The sequence below is a fragment of the Dama dama genome, chromosome 20, assembly GCF_033118175.1.
Source record: "Dama dama isolate Ldn47 chromosome 20, ASM3311817v1, whole genome shotgun sequence".
NCBI lineage: Eukaryota > Metazoa > Chordata > Mammalia > Artiodactyla > Cervidae > Dama > Dama dama.
In genome coordinates, this window is record NC_083700.1 from 4,065,364 (window position 1) to 4,084,650 (window position 19,287).

The 19,287-nt window shown below is 37.1% G+C and overlaps 1 pseudogene; it reads left to right on the top strand.

Moving 5' to 3' along the window:
• LOC133041382 (RAB11-binding protein RELCH-like) overlaps positions 1-19,287 on the top strand; it is an 86,607-nt pseudogene that overhangs the window by 10,837 nt on the left and 56,483 nt on the right.

Below are 19,287 nucleotides of genomic sequence, written 5' to 3' on the forward strand. Positions count from 1 at the left end.
TTCATTTGAATCAGTTGTAATGGGGTGGATGAAACTGGAGCCCCTTATACAGAGTGAAGTAAGCCAGAAAGATAAAGAACATTATAGCATACTAACACATATATATGGAATTTAGAAAGATGGTAACGATAACCCTATATGCAAAACAGAAAAAGAGACACAGATGTACAGAACAGACTTTTGGACTCTGTGGGAGAAGGCGAGGGTGGGATGTTTCGAGAGAACAGCATAGAAACATGTATATTATCTATGGTGAAACAGATCACCAGCCCAGGTTGGATGCATGAGACAAGTGCTCGGGCCTGGTGCACTGGGAAGACCCAGAGGAATCGGGTGGAGAGGGAGGTGGGAGGGAGGATCGGGATGGGGAATACATGTAACTCCATGGCTGATTCATGTCAATGTATGACAAAACCCACTACAATACTGTAAAGTAATTAGCCTCCAACTAATAAAAATAAATTAAAAAAAAATTCAAATGCATGTATGTCAAAATATCAATATATTTAAATGTCTTAATACAGTCAGAAAATAGATAAATGCTAAAATAAGTCTGTAAATCTGTGGTTAGTACCATGTTTTGAAGATTTTGACTAATATTCGCATATACAAATTATATTTTAGAAATTCTGAGGATGAATCTTTCTTTAGGACCTGACTACTGCCGGTTATAAAGGTCCTCTGTATTCACTTCTACATTGTTAATTATAGCTAGTTGTGTTATGACTTTATAATCCCCAATGAGTAGTTTTTGGTTTATTATAAGCAGTATAAAGATAGTGTAGATTATCTAAAACATTAAATTATTTTTGTTTTTATGTATTTTTGATTAATGTATGTCTGGTCTGAAAATTCATAAAACTTCAGAGTAATAAGTGTATAGTCAACAGTAGTTTTCTTTATTTAAAGATGTCTAAAAGGCTTCCCTCGTGGCTCAGATGATAAAGAATCCACCTGCAATGCGGAGACCTGGGTTCGATCCCTGGGTTGGGAAGATCCCCTGGAGGAGGGCATGGCAACCCGCTCCAGTATTTTTGCCTGGGAAATCCCCATGGAAAGAGGAGCCTGGTAGGCTACAGTTCATGGGGTCACAGAGAGACAGGACTGAGCGACTAAGCACACATAAAAGCAGTTTAACTTTGTAAGATTTACTAAATTGTTTGCCCAAAGTCTGTTGATCTATATAATAGTATAGTGGTAATTATAAAATACTTTAAGAAATCTTCATACTATCTTCTTTTCCTTGACTAAAAGAGTAAGTCACATATATAAAACATATCAAAGAACTATTGCTTTTTAAGTTTGATGTTTTCAGTGGAAGAATTTAAAATGAGCTCTCATGGAGTCTCAATGTTTGATAAATTGTAGCATCCTTGTGATGTTCCTACTAGGTCCACTTGATAAAGTAATTTGATCTTTTGCATGTAACATTACTTGCTTGAATATATACACACATTAATTATCTATTTTCCCCTGTATTTGTGCCAGCTGAGTCAGTTTGGTTTCCAGTTAGATTGCAAGGTAAAAGTTGTGTCAGTGCCTTTGGCACAACTTAGTTGCAAATTACAGTATTTTATCTAGAGTAATGCTGTTCTACTCTGAGTCTTCAAGGTCTAATCAAAATCAGACTAAAATTCCTTAGAATGAGTCAGCTCTGTAGAGACAGTAAGTGGTCAAATAACTTATGCCTTTCAGTGATGAATTTCTTTTATTCTGCATCATGCTTCCAGATGTTCATAAGGCAGCTTATCAGGAGGCATTTATGATTGACTTTAATAATTTAACTTATGAGCCTACAGACTTCTTGACTCATCTTTCTCCTTTTTAAAATATTCTTTCATTGCCCTACCTGTCTTTTCTCAGAACTCTGAAAGAGTACTTACCTCACTGTGCTGTGAATCCCATCTTCCAAAAGTTCCCATCTCTTCCACTTAACAAAGTAGTTCCTCCCCGTTAGGTTGGAATTGGGTTTAGCGCTTCCTCTGGCTTCTAACAAAATATCAAGAGAATATTTCTAAAATGTATTAAATTCACTGCTTCTAGCTGAGTGACACTTGCTACTGTTGTCTGGACCATATTCAGTTCGGTTCAGTTGCTCAGTCGTGTCCGACTCTTTGTGACCCCATGAACCGCAGCATGCCAGGCCTACCTATCCATCACCAACTCCAGGAGCTTGCTCAGGAAACTCATGTCCATTGAGTCAGTGATGGCCATCTTACCATCACATCCTCTGTCATCCCCTTCTCCTCCCGCCTTCAATCTTTCCCAACATCAGGGTCTTTTCTTTCCATGAGTCAGCTCTTCGCATCAGGTGGCCAAAAAGTTTCAGCTTCACATCAGTCCTTCCAATGAACACCCAGGACCGATCTCCTTTAGGATGGACTGGTTGGATCTCCTTGCAGTCCAAGGGACTCTCAAGAGTCTTCCCCAACACCACAGTTCAAAAGCATCAATTCTTTGGTGCTCAGCTTTCTTTATAGTCCAACTCTCACATCCATACATGACCACTGGAAAAACCATAGCCTTGACTAGACGGATCTTTGTTGGCAAAGTAACGTCTCTGTTTTTTAATACGCTGTCTAGGTTGGTCATAACTTCACTTCCATGGAGTAAGCGTCTTTTAATTTCATGGCTGAAATCACCATCTGCAGTGATTTTGGAGCCCCCAAAATAGTCTGACACTGTTTCCACTGTCTCCCCATCTGTTTGCCATGAAGTGATGGGACCAGATGCCATGATCTTAGTTTTCTGAATGTTGAGCTTTAAGCCAACTTTTTCACTCTCCTCTTTCTCTTTCATCAAGAGGCTTTTTAGTTCCTCTTCACTTTCTGCCATAAGGGTGGTGTCATCTGCATATCTGAGGTTATTGGTATAGATTCCTAAATTTCTCTCTCTTATGACTGTCATTTTTTTACCCATGCCTTTCAGCAGCTTCAAACTTTTTAATTCTTGTGGAAATTTAGTCAGATATTTTCATTGCCTAGAACAGTGACTTCCATATAGTTGGTATTCAGTATTTTACATTGATCAGTAAATTTATTAAATTATGTGATCAGCTAAGTATTATAGGAATCCAAAGGAAGTTTACTGCATATCCTTGAGCATATTATGTTCTTAATGGAGAGGCAAGACTAACACCTGAAAGTCTATAGAATAGTTTTCCATGGTACAGGTCATAGTGTAAGCATTCAGATATAGAAAAATCATTGTTGATTGTGATAATTGTTGAAAAAGTAAAATTTTAATGTGATGCTCAAGTATGAGTGAAATTTTAATATAAACAGTAACTTTCTTATTTGGCCATATTTAGACTCTTCATCGTGAGTGAGGAAGAGGAAAGGGAAGTGAGGGTAAAGAGAAGATAATATTTATTTTATATTTTGCCTTGTTTAAAACATCATCTGGGAACATGCTTGCCATTATCTGGCTCACAATAAAGTGATTCCATTTGGGTGTTATAAAAATGCATGTGACACTTCAAACCATTGTGCTACATAGTTTAAAAGAAAACAAGATAGGGGTATTAATCAGCGAACAGGCCTTTTTGTGTTAAAAACTAAATTTACACTTTCTACTTTAGAGATGATCTTCAGACTGTATGTTTTTTTGTTTCTTTGCTTGTTTTTTAAGCACCTTTGTTGGAAAAAACCATTCAGGATTGGTGTGGTTTTCATTTTATTTAGTCTATTTAGGTCAAAAACTAAATTTTGTTATTTGTTTTTTGTATGGTGGCTTTTAACTGTGCCTGCTACCTTAACTCCCATGGTTTTAGGATGATTAACTGAAAAAGAGCACTTACCTTGGTCTAAAAGTACAGTCTGCTTATATCTAAATTGTAAATATCGACTGAGAAGGGCCTTAAATATTAATAGCCTATTTTTTCTCCTTCGGGTAGTTGTTTTTATTGGCTTCTGTGTATATGTACTGTAACTAACTAAACACACAGAACACACACATCTGTACTGTAAGAGTTGATGATAAAATGTGGTTTCTAAATTATTCATACTAAAAACATACTTGTTGATACTTAAATAAATTGTGTTCTACTGTTCGGCCATATTTTGAACACGATGCCTCTTTGGTTGACTTTTGGGGGATTTTCATTAGTTTAGGATTGATCTGCTTCAACTCCCTTATCATGGGAATGTTTGTAGCAATATTACCATTAACCTTTTTTTGAGATGTAATCGTCATGACATTTTACTAGTTTTAGGTGTCCAGCAAGATGATTTGATACATGTCTGTATTTTGAAATGATCACCACAGTAAGTTTAGTTAGCACCCATCATCACACAGTTACAGTTTGTTTGTTTGTTTTTTCCTTTAATGAGAACTTCTGTGATGTACTCTCTGAGCAGCTTTGAAATACACAAAACAATATTGTTAACTATGGCCACCATGCTGTACACTGCATCCCCAAGACTTATCTTGTTGGAAGTTTGTACCTGTGATTAACATTTAAAAGTGGTTCTGGCTCCATTTCACTGGAGTATGGGAAACTGATAACTCTCCAATTCCATATGTGCATATAGTTTCTACAAACTAAGGAAATCTGCACAGAACAATCTGAACAAGTTGGATGTAAATTGTCTAATTTACTTTAAATATAGATTCTTTGGATTTCTGAGAAGTGAATACTTGATATAATTGAATACAGCAATGGTATTTACTAAGATTCAGCAAAAGGTAACTACAACAGGATCAAGAAGAATGTCCTAGTGCTGATGTATTTGTATTATAGCAAGCTATGTGACAGATCTCTCACATTGGCGTGAATAAAATAGAGAAATATGAGCTTGGTAGAAGAGTAACTGTGGAAAGTTGTGTGGCTGATAAAACAGTAGTATGTCTGTGCCAGTGTGTACCACCTATACTTTTGAAAGTGAAAGTGAACTTGGCCTATTTTTTAAAGACCACAGAACTTGCAGTACTGATGTCTGATCTTCAGTTCTGCTCTGCCATCTATAGCTCTATTACCTTGGGTTAATTACTTAGACTTTCAATGCTTTCTTATTCTGTGTAAAGCACAGTAATAATTTCTGTCCAGTGCTGGTTACGGAGATTTAATGATGTTCATGTGAAGGTATATATGTGAGAAGACTACAAAAACTCATTTGATAGTAACTTCTTTGTTTTGTAAGAAAATATATATGAAACAGGGGAGACTAGATCATATTTGCTGATGATAAATGACTGAGAAAGATAGGTGATATCTGACAGTACTGGTTCATAGCATTAAGCAGGAGTAATGGATATCTGTTGGATCATAGAAAAAGCAAGAGAATTTCAGAAAAACATATACTTCTGCTTTAGTGACCATGCCAAAGCATTTGACTGCATGGATCACAACAAACTGTGGAAAATTCTAAAAGAGATGGGATGGACCACCTTACCTGCCTCCTGAGAAATCTGTATGCAGGTCAGGAAGCAACAGTTAGAACTGGACATGGAACAACAAACTGGTACCAAGTTGGGAAAGGAATATGTCAAGGCTGTATATTGTCATCTTACTTATTTAACTTCTGTGCCGAGTACATCATGCAAAATGCCGGGGTGGATGAAGCACATGCTGAAATCAAGATTGCCAGGAGAAATATCAGTAACCTCAGATATGCAGATGACACCACCCTTATGGCAGAAAGCAAAGAGGAACTAAAAAGCCTCTTGAGAAAGTGAAAGAGGAGAATGAAAAAGCTGGCTTAAAACTCAACATTCAGAAAACAAAGATCATGGCATCTGGTCCCATCACTTCATGGCAAATAGATGGGGAAACAGTGAGAGACTTTATTTTCTTGGGCTTCAAAATCACTGCAGATGGTGACACTGCAGCCATGAAATTAGAAGACGCTTGCTCCTTGGAAGGAAAGTTATGACCAAATTAGACAGCATATTAAAAAGTAAAGGTCTGTTTAGTCAAAGCTATGGTTTTTCCAGTAGTCATGTATGGATGTGAGAGTTGGACTATAAAGAAAGCTGAGCACCAAAGAATTGATGCTTTTGAACTATGGTGATGGAGAATTTTCTTGAGGGTCCCTTGGACAGCAAGGAGATCAAACCATTCAATCGTAAAGGAAATCAGTCCTGTATATTCATTGGAAGGACTGATGCTGAAGCTGAAGCTCCAGTACTTTGGCCACCTGATGCAAAGAACTGACTCATTGGAGAAGACCCTGATTCTGGGAAAGATTGAAGGAAGGCAGGAGGAGAAGGGGACGACAGAAGATGAGATGGTTGGATGGCATCACCAACTGGATGGACATGAGCTTGAGTAAGCTCTGGGAATTGGTGATGGGCAGGGAGGCCTGGCATGCTGCAGTCCATGGGGTCGCAAAGAGTCGGACATGACTGAGCGACTGAACTGAACTGAATGAGTTTGTGACATCCTAATTAAAATAATTATTTAAAAAACATACTGGGAACATCTGTACTTGAAATTCATGTGAAAATTCATGTGAAAATAGATAGCATTTCTATTTGAGTAGCCACCATAAGTTAAAGAAGTAAAACTGTACAGCATAGAGAGTTAAGAGCACAAAGTTTGGAGTCCTGGCTTTGATCCTGTTTCTACTTTTTTATTCTTGGTTTTTAATCTGTCAGTGCCTCAATTTCTTCATCTAAAAATGAGAATTGAGGATAACAGTACCTACCTGATAAGAGCTGTTATGAGGGTCAGCTGAATTAATATTTATTATCATTTGCAGTAAGTATATAAGTGTAAAATAGATTATTGATATTAGAAGGCAGACATTGGATTTAAGGTTTTGTAATGGTTCATTAAAACCTGCCTCCATACAGTTAATTCATTGTATTTTATATCTGTAAAGGCATTGTACCTCCATTTTTGTAGATATTTTAAATTACATTCATATAAGTTATTTTTAAATATTTCTTTTTGTGTTCCTCTTAGGCAATGGTTAGTTACTTGATTTTATAACCAGCACATGGCAAGAAAATGGGATTTGTCTTTTTTGGAACTTACGAAGATTTTTTTCATACTGTTATGCGGTTCTCAAGGCAAGAATACTGAAGTGGTTTGCCATTCCCTTCTCCTGTGGACCACATTCTGTCAGACCTCTCCACCATGACCCGTCTGTCTTGGGTGGCCCCAAGCATGGCTTAGTTTCTTTGAGTTAGACAAGGCTGTGGTCTGTGTGATCAGATTGGCTAGTTTTCTGTGTTTATGATTTCACTGTATCTGCCCTCTGATGCCCTCTCACAACACCTACTGTCTTACTTAGGCTTCTCTTTCCTTGGACGTGGGGAATCTCTTCATGGCTGCTCCAGCAAAGCACAGCCACTGCTCCTTACCTTGGACATGAGGTATCTCCTCATGGCCGCCCCTTCCGACCTTGAACGTGGAGTAGCTCCTCTCGCCCTCCTGCACCCGTAAAGCTGCCGCTCCGTGGACATGGGGTTGCTCCTCTCCCGCCACCGCTGACCTCAGGCTTGTGGTGGCTCGAGATGTTCAAGCTGGTTTTAGAAAAGGCAGAGGAACCAGAGATCAAATTGCCAACGTCTGCTGGATCATGGAAAAAGCAAGAGACTTCCAGAAAAACACCTATTTCTGCTTTATTGACTATGCCAAAGCCTTTGACTGTGTGGATGACAATAAACTGTGGAAAATTCTGAAAGAGATGGGAATACCAGACTACCTGATCTGCCTCTTGAGAAACCTGTATGCAGGTCAGGAAGCAACAGTTAGAACTGGACAGGGAACAATAGACTGGTTCCAAATAGGAAAAGGAGTATGTCAGGGCTGTGTATTGTCACCCTGTTTATTTAACTTCTATGCAGAGTACATCATGAGAAATGCTGGGCTGGAAGAAGCACAAGCTGGAATCAAGATCGCTGGGAGAAATATCAATAACCTCAGATATACAGATGATACCACCCTTATGGCAGAAAGTGAAGAGGAACTAAAAAGCCTCTTGATGAAAGTGAAAGAGGAGAGTGAAAAAGTTGGCTTAAAGCTCAACATCCAGAAAACTAAGATCATGGCATCTGTTCCCATCACTTCATGGCAAATAGATGGGGAAACAGTGGAATCAGTGGCAAACTTTGTTTTTGGGGACTCCAAAATCACTGCAGATGGTGATTGGAGCCATGAAATTAAAGGACGCTTACTCCTTGGAAGGAAAGTTATGACCAACCTAGACAGCATATTAAAAAGCAGAGACATTACTTTGCCAGCAAAGGTCCATCTGGTCAAGGCTATGGTTTTTCCATTGGTCGTGTATGGATGTGAGAGTTGGACTGTGAAGAAAGCTGAGCGCCGAAGAATTGATGCTTTTGAACTGTGGTGTTGGAGAAGACTCTTGAGAGTCCCTTGGACTGCAAGGAGATCCAACCAGTCCATCCTAAAGAGATCGGTCCTGGGTGTTCATTGGAAGGACTGATGCTGAAGCTGAAGCTCCAATATTTTGGCCACCTGATACAAAGAGTTGACTCATTGGAAAAGACCCTGATGCTGGGAGGGATTGGGTGCAGGAGGAGAAGGGGACAACAGAGGATGAGATGGCTGGATGGCATCACCGACTCCATGGGCATGAGTTTGAGTAAGCTTTGGGAGTTGGTGATGGACAGGGAGGCCTGGCGTGCTGCGATTCATAGGGTCACAAAGATTCGGACACAACTGAGCAACTGAACTCAACTGAACTGAACTGATATGTGCTATAGGTTTAAAAAACAGCTAGAGTCACACTGAATCCATTATTGTGATTGCACTTGAGGAAGGAAACACTGGGACATGAACTTTAAGGTATTTCCTTTAAAATTATGCAAAATATTAGCAGTTGTTCATATCAGGTGTGGTTATGTGGTGGTATACTTTGCACTTTTCTTTTTTGAGTCAATTTAAGGTATTTTTGTCAAATTTTGCACGTAATGAATTCTAGCAAAACAAGAAGCATTTGTAATGGGAATTACAGCTCCAGTGTCCTGCCATTAATTGACACCAGATCCTATAACTGTGCAGTGTAAACCGAGTTTGGTGTTTCTAGTGATGTGAAATACCAATACTATCTTCCCTCTGGTATATGAACACAAAGAATATATTCTGCATCATTAAGTTATTTCTGCATGTGTGTTTGGTACATGTCTGCCTTTTTTGTTGCCTTGTATTGAATATCTGTCTTGTATCATCTATTAATTAAATTTGCACAAGACAGCCACAAAAATTGTCATTCTTTGCTCACAAATTATTGGTGCCTATGTACCAGTTTCTCTGTTCTCAGTCTCCTAGTGATATTTTACCTTGAAGGTGGGTTTTATTTGGAAGGGAAGTTTTGAGACTCAGTTGATAATTCTTGCTATAGTGTTGACAAAGATCTCTTTTAGGATACATTTGACATGTTTCAAGCAGACGCAACTATATCAATAGCTTCTTATTGCACTGTAATAAGTATTACAGTGTATTGTACTGCACATTGCACTGTATGGGGAGTCTTGTAAATATTCTATATATATGTGCAGAAGTAGAATCACCATTGGAGAAGTATGTAGCAGCAGCCTTAAAAGCTTCTAATTTTTTTATTCAAGAGTAGTTTCTGATTATAGGCATTCTTTACAGTCATTGTAAGGAATAAAGCTTGTGTGTGTGTGTGTGTGTGTGTGTTTGTGTGTGTGTGTGTGTATGTTGGGGGATGGGGGCGTGGAGAATGGATTTATGAGTAAGGAGAAATGTCCAAAGAGTATAAGATGAGATGATGAGAGTAATGAATGTATCACCAAAATCTATTAGTCATATTTTATTATGTTCTTAATGTTTAATATTTGCATTGTGGTAAGTTACCGACTCGATGGACATGAGTCTGAGTAAACTCCGGGAGTTGCTGATGGAGAGAGAGGCCTGACGTGCTGCGATTCATGGGGTCACAAAGAATCGGACACGATTGAGCAGCTGAACTGAACTGAACTGAAGTTACAGTAGTAAGAATACTGATTTTTGCCTCCTAAACCTTCTAATAAGATGTCTGTAACAAATAGGTAGCTTGTATTGATAGGTGGGTTTTGAGTCTACAGTCTCACTGAACTCTTCCTAACAGTTTTTTTTTTTTTTTCCTGTAAACAGTGTTGTCTTCTGAGTGTAGTTTAGATCAAAATGCGTATGATACCAAGGTTGGAAAGTAAAATGTATACTTACATACTCTTGGTAATTTGGTGGTATCAAGCACATTTAAAAAATGCATATTCCTTAGTATCCAGTTCCATTCCATATTTTATTATAGACCAGCTCGTTTGCATCAAAATTATTGAACCTAGATTTTTTTATACCTTCTACATTCGAGTAAAGGTACCAAAGATTGAAAACGACCTGAATGTCCAACAATGGGGGATTGGTTAATTAAAACAGAATGATCTATATGTGTTGATGTAGAATGATATAAGATACATTATAAATTGGACAAGTTAGGATACAGGCAATATTTGTGAATTGTTTCCCTTGACATACAAAAAGGGAGAAACTGGTCTATGCCTAGCGTATTTCTAAAAGGATACGTACAGAAGAGTCTAAGCCATGATTGGTGACCCATAGGGTGATGGCTGGTTGAAGATGGGCTGATCTTTTATTTGTATGCCCTTTGCATTTTACTACGTATCATGTCTTAAGTTCCTAAGTGGCAAGACTGGGATTCCAAACCAGATCATCAGCTTCCAAGTTTTCATTCTTTCCATTGCACCACAACTGCTGTTTTGTCAATTTTAAAGCACAGTTAAGCAAATGTTCTCGAATCATTTTAGTATGTGATCAGGCAAAGTATCTTAGTAACCCATTCAGAGTATATCTTACTGACTCAGAGTAGCCAGTCATTTTAATGCAGAGGGCAGGTCAGGTAGAATAATATTGATCATTTAACAAATAAAATGATAAACTGTAGCACCACACCAAGACAAAGGAGAATAATCTGCTGAATGAAATTCAGCTATGGAAATCCACAAAGGTTGGATTAGTATGTCCTCATTTTTTTCAATCCCAAAGCTTTGCTGCATGGTTACATCTCAGTTTCTGGTCTAGTCATGGAAGATGACTGAGCCTCTAAGAGGGGACCGTGGTTGCCATCATGGGTGTAACCTTCTTCCAGATTTCCTCAGCAGTCAGAAATGATGTTCATTTGTTTTTGAAACCAGCTGGTCCTGATTAGGTGGCTAATATTGCTCAAGGTGGCATCATCCTATTTTCTGTGTTCTTTCTAACCATCCATCCACCCTGTGCTTGTGTGCTGCCTTAGTTCAGGCCTTCAGCTCACGTCTGGACCCTCAGTTTTAGGCTTATCGCTGGTTCCTGTGCCTTTAATCGGTTCCTCCCTCCTTAATTGATTTTAAAATCAGTTTGGTCATGTCCCTCTAGCTAAAACCGTTTAAAATCACTCTCATCCAAGACAGTTTTTTGGAACTCTTTTTTTATGAGCAGAGTTATATATTGCAGAAAAAAGAATTTACAAATCTGTTTAGGAGTTTAATTTTTCCCATTTTTGTACAGTATATGATAAAAATGACTTTGAAATATTTTATTATAAATATGCCCCATAAAGTTCTCCCTGTAGGTTTGTTTCTTCCTGTGTTTTCCGTCCACATTGTCATAAACAGGCCTTTCTTGCACTCACATTGTGTACTTAGTGTTTCTTGAACTTGTTTTATATATTCTTGTCTCCGTGCTCTTGTCCATATTCTTTTCCCTTCTCTTCATATTCTTTTCCTCCATCATTCTTTTCTTCTTTCCAGATTCTGTTTATCTTTAAGGGAAGGTCCAGTTTATGTTCCTTCCTCAAAGTAGTCTCTAAGTCCTCGGAACTTGTGGTTTCTTTGTTTTTTGTTTTCTTTTTTTGTCTCTCTCTTATGGAAATTATTTTTATGAAACTTGTGACTGTGATAGTGTTGCTCTTACTTTTGTACCATGATGTTTTAGCTGACTAGATTTTTTTTTTAAAGTTGTTTGTTGGGGTTCCTGTCTCATGTATCTTTGTCTTCTTTCACACCTGGCACAAGTGCCTAAAGTAGGCAGTTCGTAAATATTTATTTAGCATGGATATAGAAAAAGAGACCATATTTTATTTATCTTTTTGTCACCAGTGCCTAATATTGTGCCTGACAAATAAGCCTTTGAATAAATGTTGGTGGTGTGATCTTTAGGTATTGGGATCCTTTAAATATGTAAGTTTGGAATATTCCTTGTGAAATTAGCTTTTCCCTCTGTAGCCTGAGGAAAGTTGAGTCCAGGTTGACCTGTATCAAGCCCAACTTAGCTGGTCTAGGAGACCTGAACCTGCATGCTTTTACACGTTGTTCAAGGAAACTAATGGTTTAGAGCTCAGGCTTTGGTGTCCAAGGGCTTGAGTTCATATTTCTACTCTGCTTCTTCCCAGTTGCATGAGTCTGGGATAGCCTCTTTATCCTTTACTGTAAAATACAGAAGGTAACAGCTTCTGTTTATCTGTGAAAAATATCTGGCACAGAATAAGTGGTCAGAAAGTGTTAGATATAATAATAGATAATGCTGTTCATAATAACCCTCTTCTTTACCTGACAAGCTGTTCATGTGGTCTAGTCATCCGGCTTTCTAGAAATTTTAACTTCAGTGAATAATTTGTCAGTAAAGTTTCGCCTGTTCCTAAGTGTAAGTCTTTTAATTTGATGTTTAACTCAGTGGAATCTTGTGACAAAGAAAAGACAGTGAACTGGAAACTGGGAGGCTTCAATTATACCCCGAGCTTCTCAAAAAGGTTAGTTTGCTTAACCTTTAACATAGTCTAATTGTATCATTATTATCTGTGTACTTGACTAAATTCCAGTGGTTTATAAGCTTACTTAAGGCTAGAGCCAAGTCTTACTGAATTTTTACATTTCTCCTCCACACCATGGATTAGTAAATATGCACTGAATGAATCCACAGCTCTGTTTTCTTATTAGTCAAGATGAGGGGTTGGGCTCTCTCTAAGATTCCCTCTAACTCTCAAATATTTTGAACACAGGGACGAGTGAAATGAGTCCCCGTGTTAGAGAAGAACTGAAGATCAGGAAATCTAAATGTAAATTTTGCCATTGACAGATTTCTAAGATCCATTTTTTAATTTAGGTGGATAATATACTAAAGTGTTTATGCATGACCTCAAATTTAGATATAATTATTTTTAAGGTAAATTTGTTATCTATTTACTAAATTTATAAACTATATACTTCTTTCTTTGCTTTAACCCTAACCCATGACACAGGTGCAGTTCAGTAAATCACCTTTACTAAGCAAATTGAAATTTAAAGATAATTACTTGACATTACTTTTCTTCAAATCCATTAATTGTAATTGGGTACTTTAATGACTTTTTAATTATAAAATGCCCATATAACAAAAAGTATTAATTGTAAAAAATGTAAACAGTATAGAGAGAAGTATTCGGAAATTTTAAGTCTGTTCTTCAGAATCAGTTATATCTATAGCCTTTAAAAATTATTCTTTAATTCTTTATTGTATTTTCCTGTTTTTAACCTGGTACACGGTAGTTGTTCATTGAATGCTCACTGAATTAACCAATGCTCTTTACCAGTCAGGAGCTGATCAATTTTTCTGATACTTTTTTCTTTTACAGTGCTATGGATATGTAATTTCTATAACAGATAGCTTTTCAAGAGTCTGAAACTAATTTTTTTAGCTATTGTGAAAGTACATTCTGTCATCAGTACTAAAAGATTAAATGTATATAAATAAGACTACTCTCATACAATAATTTATGAAATCAGTCTGCATGCCTTATAGTTACACTGTGTCTAATGGTTTTAGTTTTCAGGCCTACTAAAACTTACATACAGGTTTTACTGGTTTGCCAGCTATGACAAAAGTCCCTGATCATTCAGTTTCTGAGTTACAAAGTGAATTACTAAGAAGTTGCACAATCTTGGAATTTGAAGAAATGCTTTGTGGTATACTTTATAGTAGAAAGTGGTAATAGCTTCTTTCTTAAGAAAAGAGGCTAGTTTTTCCAAACTCTTCCTCTTTTATATCAGAGTATTTGGAAACGTATGTGCTTGCCTCTGAAAAAGAATTCTAGCTGAATCCAAGGAATCTTATTTATCTAGAAGCTGTAATCTTACCTCAGTTCAGTTCAGTCACTCAGTCATGTCCAACTCTTTGCAACCCCATGGACTGCAGCACGCCAGGCTTCCCTGTCCATCACCAACTCATGGAGCTTGCTCAAACTCATGTCCATCAAGTGGCTGATGCCATCCAACCATCTCATCCTCTGTCGTCCCCTTCTCCTCCTGCCTTCAATCTTTCCCAGCATCAGGGTCTTTTCCAGTGAGTCAGTTCTTCACATCAGGTGGCCAAAATATTGGAGCTTCAGCTTCAGCATCAGTCCTTCCAATGAACATTCAGGACTGATTTCCTTTAGGATGGACTGGTTGAATCTCACTGCAGTCCAAGGGACTCTCAAGAGTCTTCTCCAACACCACAGTTCAAAAGCATCAATTCTTCCGCTCTCAGCTTTCTTTATAGTCCTACTCTCACATCCACACATGACTACTGGAAAAACTGAAAAAAATCTTACCTATTAGTCTTGAATTCCAAAGTATATTTTATATACAAACTGTTACAGGTTAGCTCCATCAAAGTTGAAATTACTTTCTTCCATAAATAATTATTTTCTGACATGGCATTATTTTAATACATCAGGAGATTGCTTTTACTTTTATGACATTATTGTTATTATAGTTTAAAAGATTTTAAAGCTTTTTTCCTTGGAGAATATAAAATTGTTGACTTGGAACTAAAAAAAAAAAAAAAAAAGTGAAAATATATTTTTCAGTGGTCATAATAATACCAAGACAGAAATGAAACTGCGTTTGCTTTCCCCAAAGACTCTTTCCTATTACAAACTTCTGGAGAAATAGTATAATGGAGGAATAATGTATGATGATCAAATAGGCTCTAACTTAGTAGGCCTGTATGCCTGATTGAAAATACCAGAAAGAGAAAGAAGTACTTTGAAAACTAACATTAGATACTTAACATGTAGAAAAATATATATCTGAAATCAACAACCAGCATCATACTTCTCTATTCATGAAACTCAGGAATCAAACAGTCAGGTCTGCTACACCACCACCAGAATATTGGTTGATAAAGATTTATCCTACTGGGTGTACATGTTTTAATACACAGGTTGGAGACATGAGACTAGCTAGTGAGGAGCTAAAACATGCTTATAAGTGTGAGCAGAGGGACAAGTACTCAAGAGGAGTTTCTGATTACGGCAGTAATGGCAAAATAACTTACCAGGAAAATCTGGATGTTAGTTATGTGGTCAAACAAAAGTGAATAGAAAATTTGCACACAGACACCCAAAAAAGGTAGATGGCCATTATATCTTTAAAAGAATGTTCAAGTTCACCAGGAATCAAATATAAGACTATTTTATAGTATATGTTAAATTGGTGAGATTAAAAATAGTAATACCAAGCATTGACAACTGCTATGTATACTGTGGATGAAATTCAGATTGCTGTGCTTACTTAATTTAGAAAGCAGTCTAAGCAATATGTATCCATCATCCTATCAATATGGCAAAATCTCTCTTCATTTTTAAAAAGCACGTTACAAAGATGCAAGTATCCATTCTGTTTTTGCAGAAATGTGTATGTGTACTTACACACGGGGAAAAGAGTTCAGAAAAGAGTATCTAGAAATTCTGGGGGGGAAATTAATAATCTCTGATCGTGTTTCCAATCTTAGTAAGATTGGAATGGTTTATCTACTTTTCCATGTACCTCTATTTTTATAATTATTTATAGTATGTGTTTCTATATAATTGGAGGAAAGAGCTCTTTATTTGCAGTAAGGTACAAATCATTGGAGAAAATTCATTATTTAAAAAAAAAAACAGGAAATTTTAGGTAGTATACATATAGTGATCTGAGAACACCATTTTATAATATATATTAGTTATTTACCAGGCAGATGTATTCATAGGTCAGTGGTCTATTCCAGTCAAGCATTTTGTATTTTTACTTGTTTAAAAGATATATAAGTAAAAAGCCTTATGATGTTTATCCGTTATATTTTGAAATTTATTTCCTTTCTTTTTGTGACACATTGTCTAACTTTGGTTCCATTTCAAACAGTAGAAGTGAAGCAAAATTATTTATTTTGTCATGTAAGACAATAAGAAATCATAGCTGTTTCCCAGTATTACAACTTCAGTTATTAAATTCTAGGAGTCAGTGGATCCTGGATGTAACTTCAATGTGGTTTTTTCTTTGGTCCTCTTTGTACATCCAGTTTTTTTTCCCAACATTTTTGTGGAAAATTTCAAAACTTACGAAAGGTGGGAAAGAATTTTTACAGCTGATATCTACCACCTTGATTATGCAATTAAATTTTTACTATGATTGCTTTATCTCTGATTTATACAACCCTCTGATCTTCTACCCATCCGAAAGTTCATCTTATTTTTTTGTGCATTTGAAATGAAGTTGCAGATATCGGTGTTGGTTGTGGTTTAGTTGCTGTTTGTTTGTGCTAAGTCACTTCAGTCGTGTCCGACTCTGTTGACCCTATGAACTGTAGGGTCAGGCTCCTCTGTCCATGGGATTCTCCAGGCAAGAATACTGGAGTGGGTTGCCATTTCCTCCTCCAGGGGATATTCCCGACCCAGGATTCGAACCTGCATCTCTTATATCTCCTGCGTTGGTAGGCGGGTTTTTTACCACTAGCGCCGCCTGGGAAGCCCTTAGTTGCTGAGTCGTATCCAACTCTTGCAACCACATGGGCTGTCACCTGCCAGGCTCCTCTGTCCATAGGAGTCTCCAGGCAAGAATACGGGAGTGGATTGCCATTTCCTTCTTCAGTGGATCTTCCCGACCTAGGGATCGAACCCAGGTTTCCTGCACCGCAGGCAGATTCTTTACCGGCTGAGCTACCAGAGAAGCTTTTCAGTACCAGTATATTTCCCTCTAAATATTTCAGCATGCATATCACTGACTTGAATTCACCTTTTTTTCTTTTGAGGCAGATTTAAAGACAGTAAAATGTATGTCTCAAGTGTCCTATTGAATGAATTTTAACAAATGAATACACTTGTGATGACCCAATCTCCTGTCAATTAGTGTCACCCCAGAAAGTTCCTTCATACCTCTTCCCAGTCAGTCAACCCCCACTCCTTTCAACCCCCGACTCCAAGAACCACTATAATGATTTTTTCTTCCATAAATTACTACTGTCTATTCTAAAACTTGATGTAAATGAAATTACACAGTGTGTATTCTGTATAAAGATTCTTTCATTCATCATAAAGTGTTGAAATTCATGTGGCATATATTAGTAGTTTTTTTATTGCTGAGTAATATTCCTAATTTCAACCCATTTTAATATGAACTTTTGAGATTTCTATAGTAAATATTGTTATTTGATATTTCTTGGTTTATGCTTAAATTATGCTCTAATGAGCGGTGTACTTGATTTCCTGTTATTTGTTTATACTATCTTACAACATAAGTTAATAGTAAGTTGTTATTTATCAGATATGATTGAAGTGCAGAGAAATTAAATGCTTCTCTGAATACAAACACTGTGTTCTCAGAAGAGTACTATATATAGAATTTCACTTAGTTCACCTTAATAGGAATTTAAACATGAGGTACATTGATAATAGTGTAACTCTATTTGAAAAGGCAACCATTTCAATTACTGGCATATACTAATTGTTTTAAAAGGAGGTGGGGGAGCCATATGTGGATTTCAAATCTATATTTCTGTAATCTGCATTTATTTGCCCAGATAGTGCTTTCTGAACAGATAATCTATTCCTTAGAGCAATATATAAACAGTAAGTACTCTGTAAGTAGCATGATTTAATAAAGAGTTGACCTATTGTCCCTTCTTTGCATTAGCTAGATACATCTCCCTTAATAAGTGTCAGCTTTGATTTCTTCCTTCAGGTGAGAATTTTTACAGTGTGTTTTTCTGTTTAGAGACACTTAAAAATCTGCCTAAAGCTAAGACACTCCATACCACCCCCATGCGCTTAAAACACAGACCTCCTGAAGCCCCTGCATTCATCTTTTTTTTTTTTTCACATTCATCTTTTGCATCTCATATTACAAATTCAATAAATGGAGTCTTCAGGAATCACCTTATTTTCTCTCTTTTACTTAAACCCACATTCATTTCACTACCAGGACATGTTAGTTTTACACCAAAAAATAACCCAAATCTGACCACTTCTCACATTTCTAGTACCTCTATTCTAGGCCAGATCTGATCATCTCTCACCCACACGCCTCTGTGCGGTGTGCTGTGCTAAGTCAGTTCAGTTGTGTCCGACTCTTTGTGACCCTATGGACTGTAGCCCACAGGTTCCTCTGTCCCTGGGATTCTCCAGGCAAGAATACTGGAGTGGGTTGCCATGCCCTCCTCAGAGGATATTCCTGACCCAGGGGTCAAACCCAAGTCTCTTAATGTCTCTGGCATTGGCAGTCAGGTTTGTTTTTTGTGTGTTTTTTTGTTTTGTTTTGTTTTTAACCACTAATGCCACCTGGGAAGCCCTTACATGACTGTAATAGCCTCTCTTTTTTAATTTTTATTTTTTAATGGAGTATAGTTGATTTACATAATAGCCTCTGAGCTGGTCTCTCTGCAAACCACTTTCCTTACAGCAGCCAGTTTCTAAAAATGCATGTGTTTCTGTTGTTTTCCCATTGGACTTGGAATAAAATCCAAATTGTTTGCAGTTATGTTGTCCTTAGCTGGGCTGGTTGCATTATACCCTGTGTGTGTCTTGTTCAGGAGTTAGAGATCTGGGCAGGGAAACTCGAGTCACTTCAAAGTAGTTTAATTAGTATGAGCATTTTTACCTTATAGTTTTAATAGAATTCCTATACCTTAGAATTATAGTTTATTAACTGGAAAAAAAAAGTCATAGGTAATTGATTTCCAGTCCCTTATTTTGACATTTAAATAAAAAGCTGTTTAATTCTTCTTCTTCTTTGTTTTTTTTTTTTTTTTTCCTGTTTTTGATTTATTACAGATAGAGCTGGAAGCATCAGCACCCTTGATTCTTTAGGCTTTGCAAGATATTTAGATGATGGTAACAGGGAAACAGATGAGAGAGTGGCAGGTAAGATTCTAAAGACAGATTTGGATATTTTTGACATTGCAGAAATAATGAAATGACTTGAAAAATTCTCTTTCTTCTACAGTTCAGTATGTGACTAGAATTAGACAGTTATCATACAAAGTTATATTACTAATTTATTGGCTTCAGGGAGCATTCCTGAATGTTCATCAACCCCCAGCTGCTC